Raw genomic sequence first — 24,296 nt, forward strand, 5'->3', positions numbered from 1 at the left:
AATTAAACTTTTCCTTAAACCTCACTCAAGCCAGATTTCAACTTTTGATTCCATAATAACACACCTCTTTTGCTTGACTAGGAATACGACCTAGCAGTGTAGCAACAATGATTACATTTAGAACCCAACATGAATTCTTTATGCTTTCATGGCTATAAAAAGCCAAAAATCCCCATTCTATTGCATCAATATCACCAAAAACAAGAAGAGGAGGAGAATCATCATGGATGCAATGGAAAATGGTGGCCATAACCATCAACATGAAAAGTTCCATTTTGTGTTGATACATGGTGTAGTCCATGGAGCTTGGTGTTGGTACAAGTTCATCCATCTTCTGCAAAACTCTGGGCATAAAGTCACTGCCATGAATCTCACAAGATCATGCCTAAACACAATGGATCCTGATTCAATCACTTCCTTTGAGAATTATAACAGGCCTCTGATGAGCATACTTTAAAAAATATGTCACTCTCAGAAGGTTTGTGATCACCTTGGATTCAATTGACTCTGACAATGAAGCTAGCTTAGTTGCCATGTAAGTTGTGAATTTATTTGGTATTTTATCTGTTGTTTGTTTTATGTAAGTTGTGTTTGTTGGTGAAAGTGTTGGAGGTCTAATATCGACACATGCAATCCATGTATTTGGGCATAAGATTGATGTTTCTACCAGCATGTTATCCCATGGGCTTTGTACAGACCAAGATGTCCAACAGATTGATCTTATGAATCCAAAGTAATTAATTATTGTTATTTAATGTTGTGATATGATCTTCAGATATCATTTTAATGTTGTTTTGTATGAAACTGGGTGTAAGCATGAAGATGTAGAGATCCCTAGAAGAAGGTATTATAGTCTAGTCTAGTCTGAAGTATTCACTGCTTAAGAGCATGACTGGTGATTCATCTTTCATTCAAGGGATTAATAATTGGAGTCAAGTTTGGACTTCACCAAAATATGTGTAGATTCTAATTGCTATTATTTATTTGATAGATTTGATTTTCCTCCTACTGTTCATCTTTCAAAGTTTGCTACATGGCCTAGTCACTGTTATTGAAGGGAAAGTGCATTCTTCAAAGGTTTGACTGAATAGGTATGAAAGGCACAACCTTAAGTGCTTGTTTGTTCCCTTTGCATCAAATTGACCCCCATTGACTTTCTTCTTGTTCTGTATGCAACTCTGTTACATCACCTTGTTATGGATATAGCTTCAAAGTACGATATTTTGCTTCAGTTAATAGGTTTAATCAAAATCTAAGTAAAAGAATCGTAGTTTACCCAAGTTCGAATATGGTAAAAGGGTGTCTTTGACTGTTGCTCCCATATTAGACCAGAACTAAAACAATTGAGGATAATGGTTGTGGGTGTGGCATTGTGGAAACTTGAGTGTCTTGATAGCCTCTATTGAGACAAAGTTCTTTTGGCTTCCAGAATAAAAACTCACTATAACACATCGAGGTAAACCTTTTCCCGACCTGAGAGAAAATCCCATCAAGGTCGAGTGAATTTAGTCATTTATACTTAAATACCTCCCTATCAGTTGGATCACTAATCAAAAGGGAATCTATCAGGTCTTTCAATGGTTTTAATGTTTGATAGAAAAAGGATTTATCCATTACAATTATTTGGTTTTTTTATCAGTATTTAATGTTGGATGGAAAATAGGATCTATTCATTATTATTACATGGTTTTTTGATCTGTCTTAATGTTGGATGGAAAGAAATATATCCACTTACAAAAAACTGTAATCACCTAAATGTCATTGTCCATGAAAACATCTATATCAATCAAAACAACGATTAAATTTGAAAATTTATACTAGACGTTGCCCAGAAATATGCTAGCAACTGTCTATCGTTTGTGGAAAGCTTAATCATCAACCTTCCAACCATTCCTGCCATGGCATCCACCTATCTCCTTCATCTAATTTTTGAAGGAAAAAATTAGAGAAAAATTAATTCACATCTAAAAACAAAATCTTTGAAATTGAACAAAGATGTCATATTAAAATACAAAAGATAACCCAAGCCAACTATATTTTATGTTTATCTCTAATCTCCTCCCTTAGATACTCCAAATATTTTTATATTTTTTCTATTCAATTAAATCTAATTTTATGTTGCAAAATTGGTAGAAAATATTTACGAGGATCCCATGAACTCATTATCATAAAATTATTGTTGTGGCATTTTCCTAAATTTAATATATACATATATCTTGAGGTATTGTTATGGTTGGGTTTTGACTGTTAACTTTCAAGTAGTCAATGGATCAAATTAGTTGAAACCTTTTACCATAAAAGAAAAATTACTCAAATTTGCCTTAAACATCACTCAAGCCAGATATCAACTTTTGACTCCATAATAACACACCTTTTTTACTTGACTAGGAATATGAGCTATCAATCTATAATGGTGATTACATTCACAACCAGGCATTCATTCTTTATGCTTCAATGGCTATACAAATCCAAAAAGCCCCATTCTACTGCATCAATATCACCAAATCAAGAAGAGGAGGAGACTCTTCATGGCTACAGTGGAAAATGGCGGCCATAGCCATCAACATGGAAATTTCCATTTTGTGATGATACATGGTGCATGACATGGAACTTGGTGCTAGTACAAGCTCATCCATCTTCTGCAAAACTCTGGGCATAAGGTCATGACCGTGGATCTCACAGGATCATGCCTGAAGACAGTGGATCTTGATTCAATTATTTCCTTTAAGGATTATGACATGCCTTTGATGAACATATTGTGAAAAATACATCACTCTCAGAAGGTTTATAATCACCTTGGATTCAATTGCCTTTGACAATGAAGCTAGCTCAGTTTCCATGTAAGTTTTGAAGTTATTTGGTATTTTATGTGTTGCTTGTTTGATGCAGTTTGTACTAGTTGGACACAGTAATGGAGGACTGAGCTTAACACATGAATCCATGTATTTGGCCATACTATTACTATTGCAGTTTATGCTGTTTCCACCATCCTATCTCATGGGTTTTGTACCGACCAAGATGTCCAATAGGTTGACCTTATGAATCCAAATCAATTAATGTTATTTATTGTTGTGATCTGAGATTTACAGATCATTTTAATGTCGTTTTGTATGAAATTGGGTCTAATCATTCAAATGTAGAGAGCTCTAGAAGAAGGTCCTATAATCTAGTCTAGTTTGAAGTCTTCCCTGCTTGAGAGAATGATTGGTGATTCATCTTTGGTTGAAGGGATTAAAAACTGGTTTCAGGTTTTGGCTTCAACAAAACACGTGCAGATCCTAATTGTTATTATTTATTTAATAGATTTTATTTTCCTCCTAATGTTTGGCTTTCCAGGTCTGCTACATGGCCTAGTTAGTGTTATTGGAGGGAAAGTGCATTCTTCGAATGTTTGACTAAATGGGGATGAAAGGCACAACCTTAAGCATGTGTTTGTTCCCTTTGAATCAACTTGACCCCCATTGACTTTTTGCTTTTTGTATGCATCTTTGTTATGTCACCTTGATATGGATATAACTTCAAAGTACATTCTTTTGCTTTAGTCAATAGGTTTAATGCAAACCTAAGTAAATGAATCATAGTTTACCCAGGTTTGAATATGGTAAAAGGGTGTACAATATTGTTTCTCCCATCACAGACTGTAGCTAAACCAATTGAGACTGATGGTTGTGGGTGTGGCATTTTAGGAACCTCTTGATGAACTTTATTGAGACTAGGTTCTTTTGGCTACCACTATAAAAAATTAGTATAACACATCTAGGTAAACCTTTTCCAGTCCTGAAAGAAAATCCCATCAAGGTCCAGCGAATCTAGTCATTTATACTTGAATACCTCCCTATCAATTGTAGCGCTCATCACAAGGGAATCTATTAGGTATTTCAATGGGTTTAATGTTGGATGGAAAAAGGACTTATCCATTACAATTATTTGGTGTTATGATCAGTCTTTAATTTTGTATGGAAAAAATGACCTATTAACTATTATTACCTTCTTTTCTGATCCGTATTGATGTTGGATGGAAAAAAAAATATATCCACTTACAAAATAAATGTAATCACCTAAACATCATTGTCCATGGAAACATCTTTATCAATTCAAATAACAATTAGATTTGAAAATTTACACCATAAGCTACCCAAAACTATGCTAGAAACTGTGTATCTTTTTTTGAAATCTTAATCATCACCCTTTCAATCATTACAGCCATGGCATCCGCTCATCTCCTTCATCTATTCTTTGATGGAAAAAATTAGACAAAATTTAATTCACATCTATAAAATGAAACCTTTGAAATTGAACAAAGATGACCTATTAAAATACAAAAGATAACCCAAGTCAACTATTTTTTATGTTTATCTCCGATCTCCTCCCTGAGATACTCCAATGATTTTTATATTTTTTCTATTCAAATAAATACAATTTTACGCTGCATCCGCTTGGGGTAGCTCATTTGGCAATGGTCGTGGAAATGAAGTGCCACTGAACCGAAAGTCTTGGGTTCAAATATTGTGCTATCCTAGCCAATCAGGGTGAGAAGTTGGACATGACGAAGATTTAGTCCTACCAATCTTACAAAAAAAAAAAAATCCAATTTTAAATTGCAAAATTGGTATAACATATTTATAATGAGGAGCCCATGCATTCATTATCATAGAATTAGTGTTGTGACATTTTCTTTAATTAAGCATATACATATATCTTGAGGTTTATGGTTGGGTTTTGACTGTTAACTTTCAAGTAATGAGTAGATGAAATTAGTTGAAATGTCTTACAATATTTTTTTTTTATTCAACGTTTCCTTAAACCTCACTCAAGCCATATTTCAACTTTTGACTGCATAATAACACACCTCTTTTTCTTGACTGGGAATATGACCCAACAATCTAGCAACGGTGATTACATTCAAAACCTAGCATGCATTCTTTATGCTTCCATGGCTATAAAAATCCAAAAAGACCCATTCTACTCCATCAGTATCACAAAAGGCAAGAAGAGGAGGAGACTCTTCATGGCTACATTGGAAAATGGTGGCCATAGCCATCAACATGGCAAGTTCCATTTTGTGCTGATACATGGTGCATGCCATAGAGTTTGGTTCTGGTACAAGCCCATCCATCTTATGCAAAACTTTGGGCATAAGGTCACAGCCATGGATCTCACAAGATTAGGCTTGAACATAGTGGATCTTGATTCAATCACTTCCTTTGAGGATTATGACAAGCCTCTGATGAAAAAACTATCTAAAGTATGTCACTCTCAGAAGGTATATGATCACCCTAGATTCAATTGCCTCTCATAATGAAGATAGCTTAGTTTCCATGTAAGATGTGAATTTATTTGGTATTTTATATGCTATATTTTTATGCAGCTTCTATTGGTTGGCCATAGTGCTGGAGGACTGAGCTTGACACATGCAATCCATGTGTTTGGCCATAAGATTGTTGTTGCAGTTTGTGTTGCTGCCACCATGTTGTCTCATGGGTTTCGTACAGACCAAGATGTCCAATAGGTCAACCTTATGAATCCAAAGGAATTATTGTTATTTAATGTTGTGATCTAAGCATCAGAGATCATTTTAATGTTGTTTTGTCTGAAAATGGGTCTAAGCATATGAAACATTTATGAAAAATTTTAATACTATATATGTAATTTTTTCTATCTAAAAATTGAATTAAATTGGAAAAAAATCTCTGAACATGTTTCATATGCCTATGCCTAGTTTTCTATATGTGTGTATTTCCTTGTTTAGATGTAGGAATTGAAATTGTTTTAATTCAATCTGTGCAGGGAACTCCAGACCTTTTAAACGAATATGAATTCTACCATGGCCTTGGATCAGAACACCCACCAACAAGCGCAATGGTACACAGAGAATTGCAACAAGAAATTCTATATCAACTCAGCCCACCTGAGGTATAAAATCTATCAGAATAACACAACAAAATAACTCCCTAATTTCACTGGTAATTAAGGCCTGTGGCTTTTTTTAAAAAGGATAACCCATCTGAATTTATGCAGTTTTCAATCATTACTCTGTGATTTCCACCAAAACCCAACTGGATATGTATTTATAGAGGCCACTTGAAACCCAATAACTATTTTATTCATTAATGGTGTGGCTATATTCAAATTATAGGACGATTCTCTCCCCCACTGCTAATAAGACCAACATCATTGCTAGCAATCTAGATAACCAAGTTTGTTGCAAGCTTAGAAGAATTTATGAAGGTTCCAAGAGTTTATATAAAGACCTTGCAGGACAGAGTTTTAAAATTTGATAAAGATGAGGCCATGATCAAGAGCCAAGCCAAAACAACCAGAGATGGGGACCACGAACCGAAATAAAGTAATATTAAAAATGTTGTATCGTACAGATAAATCCTAGAAGAGTGAAATAAAACAATTCAATTTCATAGTAACAGTTTCGCCGAAACCCTACCTGCAAACAAAACCAATAATAAGATTATATGTAACTTTGAATTGTGCAGAAACAAAGTGGGGGAAATAAAACTGAAAGAAAAACTTAATACCTTCATAAGTCTTCGACAAAACAACAAGAGCCATATTGATGAAGATAACAATGAATATCATGATTAGCAAAGAAAAGGAACAATCAAATTTTAAACCAGCGTTACACAAACTTTTTTCATGCCTCCTGCACTTCCCTCTGTCATACCTCGAAGTGCCTGAAACTTGGCAATCATGCAGTGTACCCATCCTGATATGAAGCTCAGATCCTCCCTGAAACAGTGATGGAAACATGCCTTGAGCCTTCCTTGAAGAAGCAAGTTATAAAACCCTAATTTCAGGACCAGCACAACCCTGACACTGGAAACTCATGCTAATCGCTAGTTGCACTATATTAGCCTCACGTTGCCAGCGTGAGTTTTCCTTGGATATCTATGCTGATCCCTAGAAGGAAAGTTTTCCCAAATAGGACAAGAATCTTCGTGATCTAGAGGCTTCCAGAGTGACGAGATGGAGGATTTTCAGTGTGGATGTGGTTGAATTCTCCCAATATTACCCTTTTGATCTTATCCCTATGAGCTACCTCCTTGAGATGAGGGAATTATCCTATCTTTGGAGGGATCCTAACTCCCTTTCCCTTCCTATATATTCATCCTCTCCCATTCCAAAATGGTTGGTCTTTGGCTATTTGCACCCTTATGCTGAGATAATGTCTACATGCTACTCATTTATGTTGGAGAAGGAGTGCTTGGAGAGCTTGAACTTGGACTTGGACATTCACTCAAGGAAAGCTTATTGACATCAAGGCTTGGTTGTATCCTTCCTCATTTATTTCATTAATATATACAACTGCTGGTTCACTTTCCATAAATGTTTGTGTTAATGCTTCATTTATCTTAATGCTCCTTGATTTGTTAAGTGGATTACTTTTGATTATGCTTGTTGTACTTATATGCATTGTTGTGTATTTGATCTCTTGTGCAGGTGTCCAAACATTTTGAGCAGTAGAGATGAGCTTGAGGCACAAGCGATTTGAGGTCTTCAAAAAAGGAGTACGTTATAACGTTAGAATGAGGTAGGCCATCTTCCTCTTCTCTCATTTCAATTTTAATTTAGGAAAGTGTCGTTGTAGATTGTCACATAGGTTGCTAGTCCCAATCATTGGGCTAGAAGGATCATCTCTGTCTGCATAGAGGATGGGGGAAATAAAACTGAAAGAAAAAATTAATACCTTCATAAGTCTTCGACAAAACAACAAGAGCCATACTGATGAAGATAACAATGAATATCATGATTAGCAAAGAAAAGGAACAATCAAATTTTAAACCAGCGTTACACAAACTTTTGTCATGCCTCCTGCACTTCCCTTTGTCATACCTCGAAGTGCCCGAAACTTGGCAATCATGCAGTGTACGCATCCTGATATGCAGCTCAGATCCTCCCTGAAACAGTGATGGAAACATGCCTTGAGCCTTCCTTGAAGAAGCAAGTTATAAAATCCTAATTTCAGGACCAGCACAACCCTGACACTGGAAACTCATGCTAATCGCTAGTTGCACTATATTAGCCTCACGTTGCCAGCGTGAGTTTTGCTTGGATATCTGTGCTGATCCCTAGAAGGAAAGTTTTCCCAAATAGGACAAGAATCTTCGTGATCTAGAGGCTTCCAGAGTGACGAGATGGAGGATTTTCAGTGTGGATGTGGTTGAATTCTCCCAATATTTCCCTTTTGATCTTATCCCTATGAGCTACCTCCTTGAGATGAGGGAATTATCCTATCTTTGGAGGGATCCTAACTCCCTTTCCCTTCCTATATATTCATCCTCTCCCATTCCAAAATGGTTGGTCTTTGGCTATTTGCACCCTTATGCTGAGATAATGTCTACATGCTACTCATTTATCTTGGAGAAGGAGTGCTTGGAGAGCTTGAACTTGGACTTGGACATTCACTCAAGGAAAGCTTATTGACATCAAGGCTTGGTTTTATCCTTCCTCATTTATTTCATTAATATATACAACTGCTGGTTCACTTTCCATAAATGTTTGTGTTAATGCTTCATTTATCTTAATGCTCCTTGATTTGTTAAGTGGATTACTTTTGATTATGCTTGTTGTACTTATATGCATTGTTGTGTATTTGATCTCTTGTGCAGGTGTCCAAACATTTTGAGCAGTAGAGCTGAGCTTGAGGCACAAGCGATTTGAGGTCTTCAAAAAAGGAGTACGTTATAATGTTAGAATGAGGTAGGCCATCTTCCTCTTCTCCCATTTCAATTTTAATTTAGGAAAGTTTCGTTTTAGATTGTCACATAGGTTGCTAGTCCCAATCATTGGGCTAGAAGGATCATCTCTATCTGCATAGAGGATTTACCTAGACAACAAAATGGTGACTCCATTGGAGAAGCTATAATCTTTCCATCCATTCCTTCGATATGATCCTTTGATTAGTTTGAGCAACCGTTGATTTCTTGGCTTCTGTGCATCAATCTAGGTTTATATAGTCACTAATTGCTGCCTTAGATTGCTCTGTCTGGAGTAATTCTTGAAATATTTTTTGTTTTCTCCCATTTTCCTTGATCAGCACGAGTTTTATCAGTGATAGTTGCGCTGGTAGCGCTTGTTTTTACCTTTACAGTTGCGTTGAAAAAAAAATCTTCACTGTTTATCGGTGCTGAAAAGTAGCAGAGATTTTGCTATATAAAGTAGTGCTGATGACCCCGACCAACGCGGGTTTGGCTATGAAAAGTAGCATTGATAACCCAATCAGCACGGGTTTTTCTATATATAGTAGCGCTTATCCTTGAATGTGATAATTTTTAATATTTCTGCCTTATAGTCCAGTGTGACTTTGCCCCTGAAGTCTTTTCCCATCCTGTATGCTTGGATTTGTCAGTGTTTTTGATTGATTATCTTGATTAATTTGCAAAATTTGTCTCATTTGATTTCAGTGAAATTTGATTGAGTTCTAGGGTTTCTAGTTAATTGGTCATCACTTGTTGCTTGTTGGTGTCATTGAGATGTTGGTTTTGATTATTAATTGAGTGTTTTATGTGGAAATCATTGAAAACATCATTTTGCATTTTTTTAGTTTGTCTTTCAAAATTTACTTTTCGTGAAAATGCATTAGGTTGGTTGCATTGAAAAGTTATTTTTGGAGATTCATCATTGAAAATAGTTCACATTTTTCAGTGATTGAAAGCTAAAGACTCTATTAGGTGCATCAAATCATTCAAAATGAAAAGAAAAGCATTGGTTTTGCTTATTAATTGAGTGTTTTATGTGGAAATCATTGAAAACATCATTTTGCATTTTTTTAGCTTGTCTTTCAAAATTTACTTTTCGTGAAAATGCATTAGGTTGGTTGCATTGAAAAGTTATTTTTGGAGATTCATCATTGAAAATAGTTCACATTTTTCAGTGATTGAAAGGTAAAGACTCTATTAGGTGCATCAAATCATTCAAAATGAAAAGAAAAGCATAATCAATATAAGTGCATCTTAGTAAATTTTAAATCATTTTTCTTTCGAAGAGTTGCATTTAGGATAATGAAAAGTTAAAATATATTTTACCTTTGGCATTACATTTGGAAGATGAAAGTGAAATTTAGTGGAAGGCATGTTGTTTGATAAATTATTGATTGAGTTTCTTCCCTTGGTTAGTATAGCTTTCATTGAAATGAAAAGTTTTCTTTTCTCATATAGTTGCATAATACGTGTTTAGGTGACATCATTTTGAGCCTTAAAACCAAAACTTAATTGAAGATAAACTTAAAATTTACCTCAATTAACCTAAGGAGCATTTGGAACCTAACGTAAATATCTAGAGGTCTAGGATAGAGATGTTTTCCAACATCTTTAAACCTAGCAACTGTCGTTAACTGCCTGCATTGTATCTGAAGGGTGAAATCCTGTTCCAGTACGGAAGTATATTGAAGGTTCTCCAGTACTTTCGGGTATATCGGAGGAACTTCAGTATGGCAAGTATATGGCAGTGCTCTCAACGAACAATTATGCATTAGACAATGCTAACATAGAATTGTGCTCCCCGTACCGTCGAGTATATATTGGGAGACCTCACTAGGTTGCTATCCTTTAGCCACATGTAATTGAGTTAGCTGCCTTGTAAACATGATACACCGAACATAAAATTTAGGTAGATTGGCTATCGTATGTTAAGTCCTTGGTTTCGTCTAAGGTGTATATAATGGTTCACAGATACTTGGTAAACCCTTTTGCCTAGATTACCCTTTTTTGATTTATTTTTGTTAAAGTCTTAAAATCAATTAATTGATCGTGGAAAAAACATCCTTCCTTTGGAAATACTCAGTAGATCTTAGGTTAATCCCAATGACAACATTTCCTGAGTCTACCAACCAAGGAAACCCCCTTGATGGGAATCCTAGTCCTTTTCCTTATTTTGGAAATTTTGGTGCTCCATATATGGCAATGTTGTCCCTTCCTGAATTGGCCATTGGTCTGCCAGTTTGGTTATTTTTGGCCTCGGTGATTCCAAGTTTCCAAACTTCTTGTCAACCGAGTCCTCCTCCACTTGAACAACATAAACATCATGTTGATCCTAAAGCTAAACCCTCGCCTTCTTCGCTTATTTCTTCACCTTGCTCTTCCTCTTCGCTTGGTGAAAGTATAGATTCTAATAACCAAGAAGCTAAGAAGAATAAGAAGAGGATGAAGAAGAAGAAGGAAAATAAGTAAGGGGGAAACCAAGTAGCCATTTCTACGGATGAAATTGATGCAGAAAAATATTCCAACCAGCCCCCGAAAGTAAAATTCCCTTGCATGTTATGTAAGGGTGACCACCTTCTTTAGAATTGTCCTAGTATTCCCAAGGTCTTAGAAGTGTGGTCCACAGGTTGACATCGACCTTTGTCATCAACCTCTAGAGTTCATGTTGGTGACAGACCTTCAACTAGTAAAGTCCATGGGAAAATGGAAAAAGTGAAATTTCCTAGTAGATTATGTAAAGGTAATCATCCAATTCACATTTTTCCTCTTATGGATGATGCTTCCAAAGAGTTGGAAAACCTTATAACTTCTCAACCTCATCTTTCGACTAGGTATCGAAAGCTTTCCCCTAATCCTTCACTAGTTGATCAAGTGATTGATCAAAAGCCATCTTTGGTCAACACAAGTCTCTCTAAAAGTGAGTCTTGTGAGTCCATTATCCACCAACCATTGGTTGACAAAATGGTAGACTTGGCTCTACCTTCAGTTAACCATACCTCTCCGGTAGAGAGTCAACCTCATGCTGCTCAGGTTCTTCTAGTTTCTTCAGTTTCAAATGAACTTGAGGGAAATCCTCCCATTCCCAAGGTGTGTGAGAGTAGTTGTCCTATTCCCATAGAGAAATAGGGAATCTCTCATGTTCCAACAACACCCCCTCCGAGTAGTTATTCACTTCTTTTGATTGGAGTCAACTGGAAGGATATCGTCCTCCATCTTATCTGCCTTTCCAAATTACAATATAGGCTTACCATATTGCTTGCTTCATGTAGATGGTTCATAAATTTTTTTTTGATCATGATGAAAGAATGTATGTGTTCCTTAGGAAGCCATAGGAAAGAGTTACCTTGCAAACAACTTTGTCTCAGATTCAAACATTGAATAAGATATCAATATTGTGGAGAAGAAGAAGAAAAATCATTGTGAGTATTTGTGGTAGTTTATTTTTTGAAGTAACATTTGCTCATGAATGCAAGAGAATGTTTAAGAATATCTGTGTTTATAAAAGTGGTTTTACATGTATTTGCATTCTAAATAAAGTAACAATGTGAAAATTGGGGCCCTTTATGGAGGTGAAATCAAATTGGTGACAAACTGTAAATTTGTTGTTACAGATTTAAATTTCAAAGCTAGCTTACTAGCTCTAAAAGGCCTCTAACATCCAAAACAAATCATGCTAAAACAAATGCCTACATATCATCAAAATAATTGCCTATATTGGGATCTTCCTCATCAATATCACCCTCGTAGCATTAAAATAAGATAGAAAAAATGTAACACATCAAGTCAAGATTTTGTTTGAGTGATGGGTACATTTTTGGTAGGGTCATGATAGAGGAGTTCAACAACCAATGAAACTAACATCAAGGTACACAGGGGTTTGGTTCTCTTGATTAAATTCTAGTTACACACCCTCATCCATGACAAAATCCAATGGAATATTGCAATCCCTCCAATCCTTAAATCATGAAATTCTGTTAAGTCTGTTGGATTTTGAGTGAAATTTAAAATTCTAGTTTCTCCATATGAAATCCAATGAAGTCTGAACCAATCTCAAACATCTTGATCCATTTCATGGTAATGTTAAAAATTTAAAAGAATGAAAATGAAAGATAACAATATTAGGGTCATAGGCTTTAATATTAGGCTTCCCACTCAAAAAATTTGTTTAAAAAATAAAATTTCATTTTGAATGTCTCTGGTCAAGCTATACAAAACCAGTTGGATTAGTGAAAATGGATTGTTCAGTCCGAATCGGTCAGTTCCATGACAAAACCAATATTCAACACTGAATTGACCATTTCCAGTTCCAGGCCTTGAACCAAACCATTTTCACCCCCAAACCGATCAGACTGGTTGGTTCCACCTATTTCGATCTGGTTCTGATAACATTGTTTCATGCTTCACATTGCACACCTACTGGAATCAATCACTAACTCACCCACTTCACTCAACACACTCTCCCAAACATCATTCTTTATGATGGAATTACAATCCTCCACCATGGAATTTTCCTATACTTTCTCACCTTCTACTTCCTCATAACTAAAATAATATTCATCAATGAAGGAAGAGATCAATGTAACATAATTCAAAAAAATTTAGGAGGTTAGTGCACTCAAACGCATAGCTTTGGAGCACCAACTTGCCTATGTGCACCCCGCAAGTCTAGGTAAGATGCCTAGGCTTCGTAGCTATGCAAGAAGGTCATGACGCATCAATCCACCATCAAAACCTTTCTTATCTGATTTTAAACTTTTTTATTTTTCCATATCAATGTTTAAGTCAGCAAGTGTTTCTCCCTCATCCTCCACTAGAGGCTCTTGAGACCTCGACAACCAAGAATCCTCATCGAACTTAACTTCTTGACTCACTGCTATCTTTCTCTATGATAAAATGTAGACTCTATAAGCCTTGAAGGTGTCATTGTAATCAGAAAAAGTACCCTTCCAACTAAAGAAATCCAATTTCATTCCTCTCCTCAAGAATTTGAATATATACAAGACAACCAAAAAAGTGTGATACCTAGGGTTTGTCAACAATGAGAGCTTCCTTCGATATTTTGGCCTTCAATACCCTAGAAGAACATCTATTATGATGGAGATAATTGCATTTCATACCTCTATCCAAAGTTACATAGGGAGATCTAGGTAATGAATCTTCACTTTCATTCTCTCAACGATGGACCTATTCTTCCTTTTAGCAACCCTCTTCTATTTTTCGGTGTATGAAATTGTGAACTCCCTATTGATACCCAAGGAAATCAAACTCATTCGAGGGATACTCTCCTCCATTATCAAATCTCAGTTCCTTCATCTTCTTACCTATCTAGTTTTACAAAAGGTCTCTGAACTATTGGAACCTATCAAAAGACCTTTGATATTCATAAAAAAAATCTAAGTTTTCCTATTATCAATGAAAGAAATGTAATATATTTTCCATGTTATGAAAGTTGATGACATTGGTCCACACACATCTAGATCAAGAACTTCTCTGAATCTATGCTCACTACTTGGGAAGTAGTCTTGGCATGTTTTTCAAGAGCACATCCTGTACACACTCTATCCTCTCTACCTTGAAATCAAGCAATCTTGCCACCCTCTCTTTTAAGGGAGGTAAAGATCCATAGTTTAAAATGTCCTAAACGTCTATGCCAAAGCTCATAGGGTATGCTAGCAACTTGTAAAGGCCATCCTCATGCACTCCTCTAGCTAAAATTCAACACAATCCAAGTTTTTCTTTATGATCGTTACTTACCAATCATCAATCTCAACCATACACTTGAAATATATTATACAAGAGCTCAAAATAAATTGAAATCTATTATACAATAGATCAAAATAAATTGAAATATAGCTCAAGAACCTCTCCTATTGGCACGTGGGGTGTTGATGGAACTCATACTAATGACTAAGTACTTGACATCGTCACCAAGCTCCACCTACATGCTAGAAACACCTTCTTCTAGTCTAAAAAAAGTTCATATATTAGCTACCATGTATCTCAAAGATCCATTATCTACATACTACCTAAAGACCCCAAAAAATGTTGGTGGAAATACAAGACACATGGAAAAGGTTATTTCCAAGCTAGATGCAAGACTACTCATATGGAAGCTTCTGAACTTCCTCCAAGTTGTTTCTACTACTACTACATACCCTTTCCCTTCTTCTCAAGACACTAATACGCATACTAACCAAACCTATGGTACTTAAAGTACTTCAAATGGCTCAAATATTTTTCCCCTAGTTTGAAGATCATGAACCTTCCTCTTCTTCTAACCCTTCCCAAATCCTCCCTTCTTTCCTCCTTTCCTCACCATTCCAATAAGGGTTAGGTCTTGAGCTCTCTCAAAACTAGCTGAAATCATCTCTAACCTTTTGTCTCCTCTCAAATAAAGTGGACCCACAAATTTTCAAAAGTGGGTAACTACTCATGAGCACAAATACACCAAAAAAATAATTTCATGATGGCATAAGGCCATTTAGAGTGATCTAAACTAGCTCTCTCATCAAGTTGTTCTCGAATGGCAGCAAGTTATCTCTCAACTCTATGATCTTCATTGAATAACTTTCTATAGTATTGATTTTTCTTGTGCATGTTACTGCAAGTCATCTTACTCTTTAGAAGATTTTTGGAAGACTAGGAAGATATATTAACACTTTCGTAGAAAATGACCAAGGTATAAAAAATATCCTTCGTCATCTTCTTCTTTGACATCCGAGGGGTCAGTGATCATTCACAAAATCAAGGAATATTCCTTTACCTTGACTAATCTCTTAGCATGTTCTGCCAAGTCCTTCAGATCAATGAACAATGTAACTTTCATATCCACAAGATGCCCTAGTTCAACTTCCTCCACGAGATTTTGCATCTTGCATTTCCTTAATACAATGTTAGAAGCACCCTCCAATATGTGACACTCTCAAATACCAAAACCAACCATCACTACAAACCCTAAAATCACACTTGAACAAACACATCAGAGAAAGGAAATCAGATCTGCAACCTATCGCAGGGGTATATTGTTTATCTTAGGCCAATTACAACCTTCCAATCACCAGAAGATCCTAGACATCTCACCCAATAACCTATCACAAATATGAATCTGCTTCATTCACTGAAGCTTGGGCATCATCCTACTGAAACCCTTTGAGAAATCCCTCTCACTGTTAGTAGCCCATTACATACGTAGTTCTAGAGGATTTCAGTGAATGTGTTTTGATACGATGCTAAATTTCAAACCATGGTAAACGAATTCTGCACTAAAATAAATTAACCTAAACAAAGGTAGATAAAAAACCAAAAGCCTCACTCAAAACAATTATATTTAATATGTTGATCTACAAACACATACTTTTGGAAATTACATAACAGTGAATAGGCAATACATAACACTAAATACTGCATGCATCTTCTATTTATAGAAAAGTAGAAAAATTAAATTTGCCAACATTCAAAACTAAAACTCTCCAACGAGTATGGTGGTGCACCCTAGGCATCTTTTATAGAATAATATATAGAGAGAAGATGAAATGTATCTAGTTACCATCATGAATTACAAAAGGTGACTCAATCAAACCCTACCCTTAATCGACTCAACAACCACACCCTCTTGCATGTATAAAGTGCCATATGTGGCTCGTTTTAAGTGGAGGAAAATGGTCACATGCATGCATGCACACCTCTCCTTTGGATTTGCACCTCCTCAACCCCTTGTGACTCAATCAATACCTAACCTTCATATACTTTGTTATCACTTAGAAGTCTTCCCTAGAAGTTATAATAAGAAGGAATAATCTGGGGTAACCACAAACCTAATCTTTTAGACTCGGGTTCTAGTGAACCTAAGTCCAGAGATGACTCTCTCTTTATAATTTAACTTTGTTTTGGTGGGATTTTAGGCTAGTTCTTAGTGCTCATAAGGTTTTGATTTTGGTTGGGTGGTGGAATTATAGGAACAAATGGACAGAGTAAGGCTTTCAAGCCATTGGGCTATGGAGTCTCTCAAAGGATGACTTAACTTGATTAGATCAATCACTAAAGGAAGAGTTCACAGCGCAGGCTAGCAAAGCAAAAGGCAATTCTTCAGGTTCCAATGGATGAGGTATTCCTAACCAGGGTGAAAGGGAAATGAAGAATCCTTAGACAGGGATTAAGATGAAGAGGAGGAGATGATAATGAGTAAAGGGAAACTAAGAATCCTTTACCATAGACCTATGGGGGAAACTACAGAGGTAAGGGAGCAATTAAGAATTCCCAGACTAAGATAGTTTAGAAGAAAACATTAAGAATGTAAACAATTAAGACAGAGAGCATTAAAGCTAGTTCTGAAATATCATTCCTAGTTTAACATTCATATTTCATAGAGACATAGATGATTATTTATAAACATGAAGAGAAACAATAATACACATGAGATAGAGAATACTTATTTGATTTCTACTTTACACAAGAATCCTGTGAAATGTCTTTACTTTATTCCTTGATCTACAAGCTAATCCAGTCTTGATTAAAATAGATCCTCAACTTGAGAAGAAAATGTCTATAGAAATTTCTTTGAATCCACACAAAATACTTCAAATGAAGAAGTATTTATACAAATTCTAAACTGAAATATCTTGAAAAAATATCAAGATTGGTTTTACAAATATCTCAAATTGTTTTACACTAATAGAACTTAAATAAAGGGCATTCAAAACTAATGAATATATTTGGCACTATTTTTATGGATTTATGGTGATAAAAGAATATAAAGTCGAATTTGATAGCAACTCTTAATTGATGATGAGGCATCCCAGTTATTAACTGCATCCTTTCTTTGTGCATTCTGCTCTAGCAATTCTGCAAGATTAGGGTCCATCGATCCATTTGTATATCTCAATCCGTGATAGATATGTACAAAGTGAAAGAGGATATTGTATATAGGTAGGTTTCTGAGATAAACCTCTCTTCTTTTCCCAAAATTAAGCTCCTGCTGTTCACAATATTCTATAAAAAAGATGTCAAAAATAAGAGTTTACACAGTCCGAAAACTAGGTTGTGAAGACATGCACTATCTCACGTTTCATAATACCTGTGTAAAAATTGAGATAGGTTTTTGTATACTGGCCTGTTAGGAACACAAACCTCCTTCAGTTTCTCTAAATTCATCTTCTATTCACCACAATAGTTTCTGAAAAGCTATGACTTAAACAGGGAATTTCTGAAGAATGAACCATTTCTGCTTGATTTCATCTTTTAACCTTAAATTTCTTTTAAATATTTTTCAATTTTACTTTGGATAAAATTCATTGTCACCGATGAAGGTGTTTTCATCTCTGTTTAACCCTTACTACCTCCATGTTACTTTACTATTTACTTTTACTGCTCTTTTTTTTATCTACCTTCACTTTGACATGAATCTGTATGCTTTGTAGCTATCTTCCCTGCTATTTGTCTTCATGCTAGTTGCTTTACTTGACTTGGTCTTCAATATGATACTCTTAAACCCTGATACACTTTGACTATTCTTTACTGTGTCCTTTTACCTTCACTGTATTTTTTAGGTTTTTACTGTCTATTGCAACAGTAAATCATTTAATTTCATGTTTCCTTTGCTTGTCTTTTAACTGTATGTTTTATTTTCCATTCTATTTGAAAAGATTTGATAAAAATCTCGGAGTAAGCAAATCTTATGACTAGTATTAAGACTGTTTATCTAAGGCTACAGTCTTTTGATCGCCTGTAAAACAAAACAAACTGTTAGGAAAATGTTGGGTTGATAGGGAGGGTCATTAATGGCTTTATCGAGATTTAATTGTCTATGGAGTAAGTCCAAAGTGATTTCGAGTGGTAAACCATATTTGAATTGGTTAGCAGAGGCTTCAGGTAGTGCAGAAGGGCTACAAAGGGTTTTACTACACAAACAGGCGAAAATGAGCAACACGGGGATTTTTGTGTTTAAACAGGTAAATGTTTGATTTGTTTGAATTTTTGGTGCAAAGTGAACAATAGACAGTTTGTTGTGTAGCAGACAGTGGTATGCAATTTATTTCAGACCGCTTATGAGCATTGGGTGGTTTTGGGGGGAGGCCGCCCAATTCCACTCATCGGGCGCCACGTCGCATCGGGGGCCCAAGGGAAAACAACCCATTTTAGGCGGGTAAAGTTTGGGTTTCGGGCCCGTGTGAAATCAACGTGGATCGTTGGATTTGAAGGGGGAAGATCGGGTGGCGATCGGTCGATGAAAATGCACGGATGGTAGTGGGGGGCTCGGTGGGCAATTAACTCGGTGGTTTTGGATTTAATATGGGATTAGGGTGAGATTAATGCATCGAGCGTGATTTTATTGGCGGAGGATTTGACTTTTAATTAATCGCTGATCGATTAATTAATTCATTTGTTGGGTTTGGGTAGTTATTTCAAACTTCGGGGATGAGGTATTAATATTAAAGGGATTTATTAAATACATAGGGGAAAAGGGTTATTTTTCGGGAATTAATATATAAATAAAATTAAAAGTTAATATGAACATCGCGAAAAATGGATTTAGTGCTAAGTATAATGTATATTTATAATTCATTTTCTTTTCATAAACACATTATAACTTAGGCTAAGTGTTATTTTTGTGGGTTTTTCGAAAAAGGGGTTTACTTGGGGGTAATGGCTTTTCCTTAGGAAAAATGGTGTTTTATCTTAGGAAAAGGGATTTGTTTGGGAAAATGAGGGAGAGTGAAGGGGGCTAATGTTTGTGGGGGGATTTTAGTACTTAGGACCTATAATTCATCGGGCCAAGTGTCCAGTCCCTCCAGAAGTTAGAGAAATGCTTTGAGCCCCTTTGACTTAAGATTTTGCGTACTTAGACTTTTCATTGGAAATTAGTTAAATGAAAGGTGTAATGAGTGAGGGAAATTAATCAATTGACTTTGTGGATTTGATGCATGTCCAATTGTTCATTAATACTTGAAATTTTCAAGATGAGGGTGATAAATATTCTTTTGTCTAACAATCATCACAATTCTGTAACCTTTCTACTACTTACCCATCTACTCATCCTACCATTTTTACTTCTCTTTATTAGGGTGCACTTAAGCTGGCAAACCCTTATCAAAACATTTTTCTTTTCTTTTACAATAATAATCTAACTAAGTCTAACCTTATTACATCCAAGGGCTCAGATTAAATAGTTTAGCTCCTTTTATGCACTCTACCTAATCTAATTATCTGCCAAGATTACACTATTTGGTCAGATTTTCATTCTCTAACTATAAGCATGAAATGGAAAACATGAAATAGGCAAGTTTAAACATTTTGAATATCATGGATTGTGACATCGGTTACAAGCTACACACAATCATTTATTCTGCATCAAAAGTTACTAGGAGTGGCATTTTGACTTGCACACTTTCATGGTCTTTCTTTTTTTGGGGTTCATCTTTTCATTTTTTTTGACCCTTTTTTATTATTTCTGTCCTTTGATTTTTCTTTTAAGACATACCCTCTTTACATTTTTTAATTTTTTGAATATGGAAAACATTTGAAAAAAGGCAAAGGTATGTACATATTACAGGTTTAATCTTATCCATTCAAACATTATGACTCCTATTGGTATAGGAACCTAATAGTGGCTCCACTTGGGGATGGCATTTCCTGGTGAAATCTCAAGAACTAGTAGATCAATGGCCTTCTGAATTACTGTGATCTTACTCTACAACTTTTCCTTTTCACTTTTTTGCATTATTTCTATTTATGACAGTGAAACTTTTGAAGCTTAGGGCCTTCTCTTTAGGCTTCAACTCCAAAAAATTACCATCCAATCAACACTAAATTTTTTGAAAAATAGAATATGTATAAGTGATTAGTCAAATCAGTAACTACGATCTATGTGTGCTTAAGAATTCGACCATTAACTGGTCCTCCTACTTTTGTGCCATCCAATTCTTTGAGGAAAAAGGCATTATTGCCCCTGAAAGCATAAATGATATAAGGGCCTTTCCATAGGAAGTCAAAATTCCCATGTTTACCTTTATCCTCTATTCTTGAGTCCCATTTCAAAACTTTATCTCCTAGGTAAAAATCTTCTGCCTTAGTCCTTTTGTCAAAAGCTTTCTTGATCCTTTCCTACACAAATTGGCATTTGATATACACTACCTCCCTGGTCTGTTGTAAGTGAATTGTCTGGTTCATTCTCTTTTGAATATCATTTGGCTCAACTTGCACCTCTTGGAGTAATTTCATCACTAGTGTTCCCAAGGAAGATGGGAAAACAACCTCCATTCCATAAACAAATTGATAAGGACTTGTACCAATGGATTTCTTTGTGGTCAGCCTATCTAACCACAAGTCATTTACTAGTTTCTTGTTCCAGGTTTTCTTATTACCCTCCAACAATTTTTTGATGATATTCACTAAGATCTTGTTGGAATATTCTGTGAATCCATTTCCTTGGGGATAGTACGCTATGGAGTGACCCAGGGTTATATGATATTTGTTACAGAAATCAATCATTTTCTTGGATTTGAAAGATGTTGCATTATCAGTGATGATTTTGGTGGGGCATCCGAATCTGGATAGAATGCTGGCCTCAAGGAAGTTTATTATGATAGTGTCAGTGGCTTGTCTTGAGGGTATGGCTTCTATCCATTTTGTGAAATAATCTGTAGCAGTCAAGATCCATCTATGTTGGGTAGAGAAGGTGGATGGGTTTCACTAATGAAGTCAAGACCCCACTATTGAAATGGTGCTTCAGCAGATACTGGCTTCAAAGGTAAGGGTAAAAGTTTTTTCTTTGCTTCAAAAATATGACATTTATGACATGAGGTTACAAATTTATTTACATGAGAAAACAGAGTGGGCCAATAAAAAATGGCTCTGAGGATCTTGTCAGCTGTGGTTTTCCAGTAAAGATGTCACCCACAGTTACCTGCATGAAACTCCTGTAATATTTTTCTTTTAATAAACAGTTAGGAAGGATGCCTTCATGATTTTCCAAAATAAAGCATTGTCAATTATGCAAAACTTCAAAGATTTCATTTTTAAGAACCTACTTTTAGTCCTCGATAGTTTTGGAGGAGCTTGTAAATTTTTTAGAACGTAAATAATGTCAGCATAACATGGTGGGTCAGTAAAGGCCTGGCTAATTGGTGGAGTCGCCATCTCCTCTTCATTATCCAATTCTGCAATAAAATTTATGTCTAGGGCCTGACAGTTCGATTCAACCATGAGCTTGGCTAAACCTTGGCCTTTGATCAATTTTGTAGGTTTAATTTCTAAGTCATATTCTAATATAGTAGCTATCCATTTCCCTCTCTTCCCATCTGGACCATCCTGTGTTAGGATGTCTTTGACTACAACATTGAGAGCATAAGCTATTACATGAGAATATAGGATTTAAACTCTGAAATCTTTGATGGCTTTGACTAGAGAAAAATCTTGCTTTTCCATTATATTGTACTTTAAAGGTGCATCCCTCAGGGATTTGCTAAAGAAGACAATGGGTTGTTCAAAACCCTGATCATTCTTCTGCAGTAGGACTGCAACAATTGTGTGTTCTGAGGCGAAAGAAAATATAATGAAATCCCTGTCAAACATTGGACTGATTAGAACTGGTGTTTGTGTCAAGGCGAGCTTAATATATTCAAAATACCTCTTAGCCTCAAGTGTCCATTTAATAATCGAATCTTTCTTCAACATGCTATTTAATAATCTAATTAGTTATGCTAAGTTAGAAATAAATCTCCTCAGAAAGTTTATTTTACCTAAAAAGGCTTGTAGTTCTTTGATGCTCCTAGGATGTGTTATCTGTAAGATGGAATCAATTCTTGCTGGATCTATCTGGATACCATCTTTAGAGATTATGTGGCCTAACAGTTTTCCCTCTTCCAACCCAAATAAAGATTTTTTAGGATTCAAAGAAATTCCATACTTTCTACACTTGATGAAGACCTGCCTTAGATGATCTAGGTGTTGTTCATCAGATTTATAGAATACTGTGATATCATATAAGTATATTACAAGGAATTCATGGGTTTACTTAGCGAAAGCTATATCCATAGCTCTTTGAAAGGTGGCCCCTACATTCTTTAACCCAAAAATCATCTTCACATACATGAAAGTGCTGCAAGGAGTGGTGAATGTAGTTTTTTCATGATCGTCTGGGTGGACTGAAATCTAGTTATAACCAGAGAACCCATCTAACAGTGAGACTTTGGTTGAACCTACTACCCTCTGTAATATGTGATCCATTTTTGGAAGAGGGTAGTTATCCTTGAGTGAAACTTTATTGAGATTCCTAATGTCAACACATAGTCTAATTTCACTAGTTTTTCTTTCTTGTGGGTACCAAATTAGAAACCCAATCAGAGAGTCTAATTGGTGCTATGATATTGGCTTCGTACACTCTTTTGATTTCTTTTTCAATAGAAGGAAATATAATAGGATTAATCCTTCTAAGTTTCTGCCAAAAAGGTTTCTGGTTTTCTTTTAGGGGGATAGTGTGTTGTATTATGCTAGTGTCATAGGACTTGAGGTCCTCATAACTCCAAGAAAAAACATCTTGGAATTCTTTTAGCAGTTCTATGTATTTCACTTTTTCATTAGGAGGTAAAGACTTTGAAAGTTTTATCAATTTAGGATCTTCCTCAGAGCCTATGTTACACTCCTCTATGTCTGATTTTAAGGGTTCCATTTTCGGCTTTCTAGGGACATCGTTTGAATCAAACAAGTCCTCCAAAGGAGTTAATCCTTTGGGTAAAAAATGTTCTTTGAGATTGATGATTTCAGAGTCTTCGTCAATTATCTCATCAATTTCAATTTGCTTTAGGTTTTGAATATCTAATTTTGTAAACTTGGTGGGATGGAATATATCTATCTCTTCATCTTCTAACCTATTAATTTCTATATTATCTATAAAATCAAGATCTAGTGTTGTGTCAATATCTATGTTGCTATTTACAAATTCTTCATGTAAAGTTAGAAAATTGTTTATTTGTTGGTCATTAGTGAATACTTGCCAGCTTTTCAAGTTGTCAGGGATAGCAGGTCTTTGCCTAACCTCAACAGTGTACTGATGGTTAGGTTGAAATGGTAACTTACAAGTGATGGAAAACATCGCTAAACTATGAGCTTGCATATTGTGTTTTCTTGGGATGACTGCAAGCTTGGTTTCTAAAAAAGTATTTAATATTTCTACAACTGTTCCTCTATAAAAGCCTGACCTAGGATCTCTAGTCATATATATAACGTTGATTTGTTTTATGACCAACTCAGAATCTGCCATAATAGAGACTCTTATGGCTCCTAACCTTTTAACCAATTTGAGGCCTAAAAGAAGTGCTTCATACTTGGCCATGTTGTTAGTGCATTTGAAGTTTAACCTGTAGGCATGACCCTCTGAGTGATCATTCTCTAAATTGTAAATCCACACTCCTGCTCCTGCACCTAGTTTGTTCACTGACCCATCAAATTCAAGATGCCATAGTATTTCATGTTCATAATTCTTACTGTCTAGGGGAACAAAATCTTCTTTGACTAAGGTATCTTGATCATCTTTATTATCTAAAAGCTCTTGAATTTGGACAATTTGCTTTTCTACCCCAACTGCAATTT

General features: G+C 35.6%; 1 pseudogene; it reads left to right on the top strand.

Moving 5' to 3' along the window:
- The first annotated feature begins 232 nt into the window (after nucleotides 1-232).
- On the top strand, nucleotides 233-6,345 carry LOC149262488 (methylesterase 17-like; annotated as a pseudogene).
- The last annotated feature ends 17,951 nt before the right edge of the window (nucleotides 6,346-24,296 follow it).

Source organism: Pinus tabuliformis, chromosome 6 (genome assembly GCF_031772625.1).
Source record: "Pinus tabuliformis cultivar Carrire ecotype Pingquan chromosome 6, CPIR1, whole genome shotgun sequence".
Taxonomy (NCBI): Eukaryota; Viridiplantae; Streptophyta; class Pinopsida; order Pinales; family Pinaceae; genus Pinus; species Pinus tabuliformis.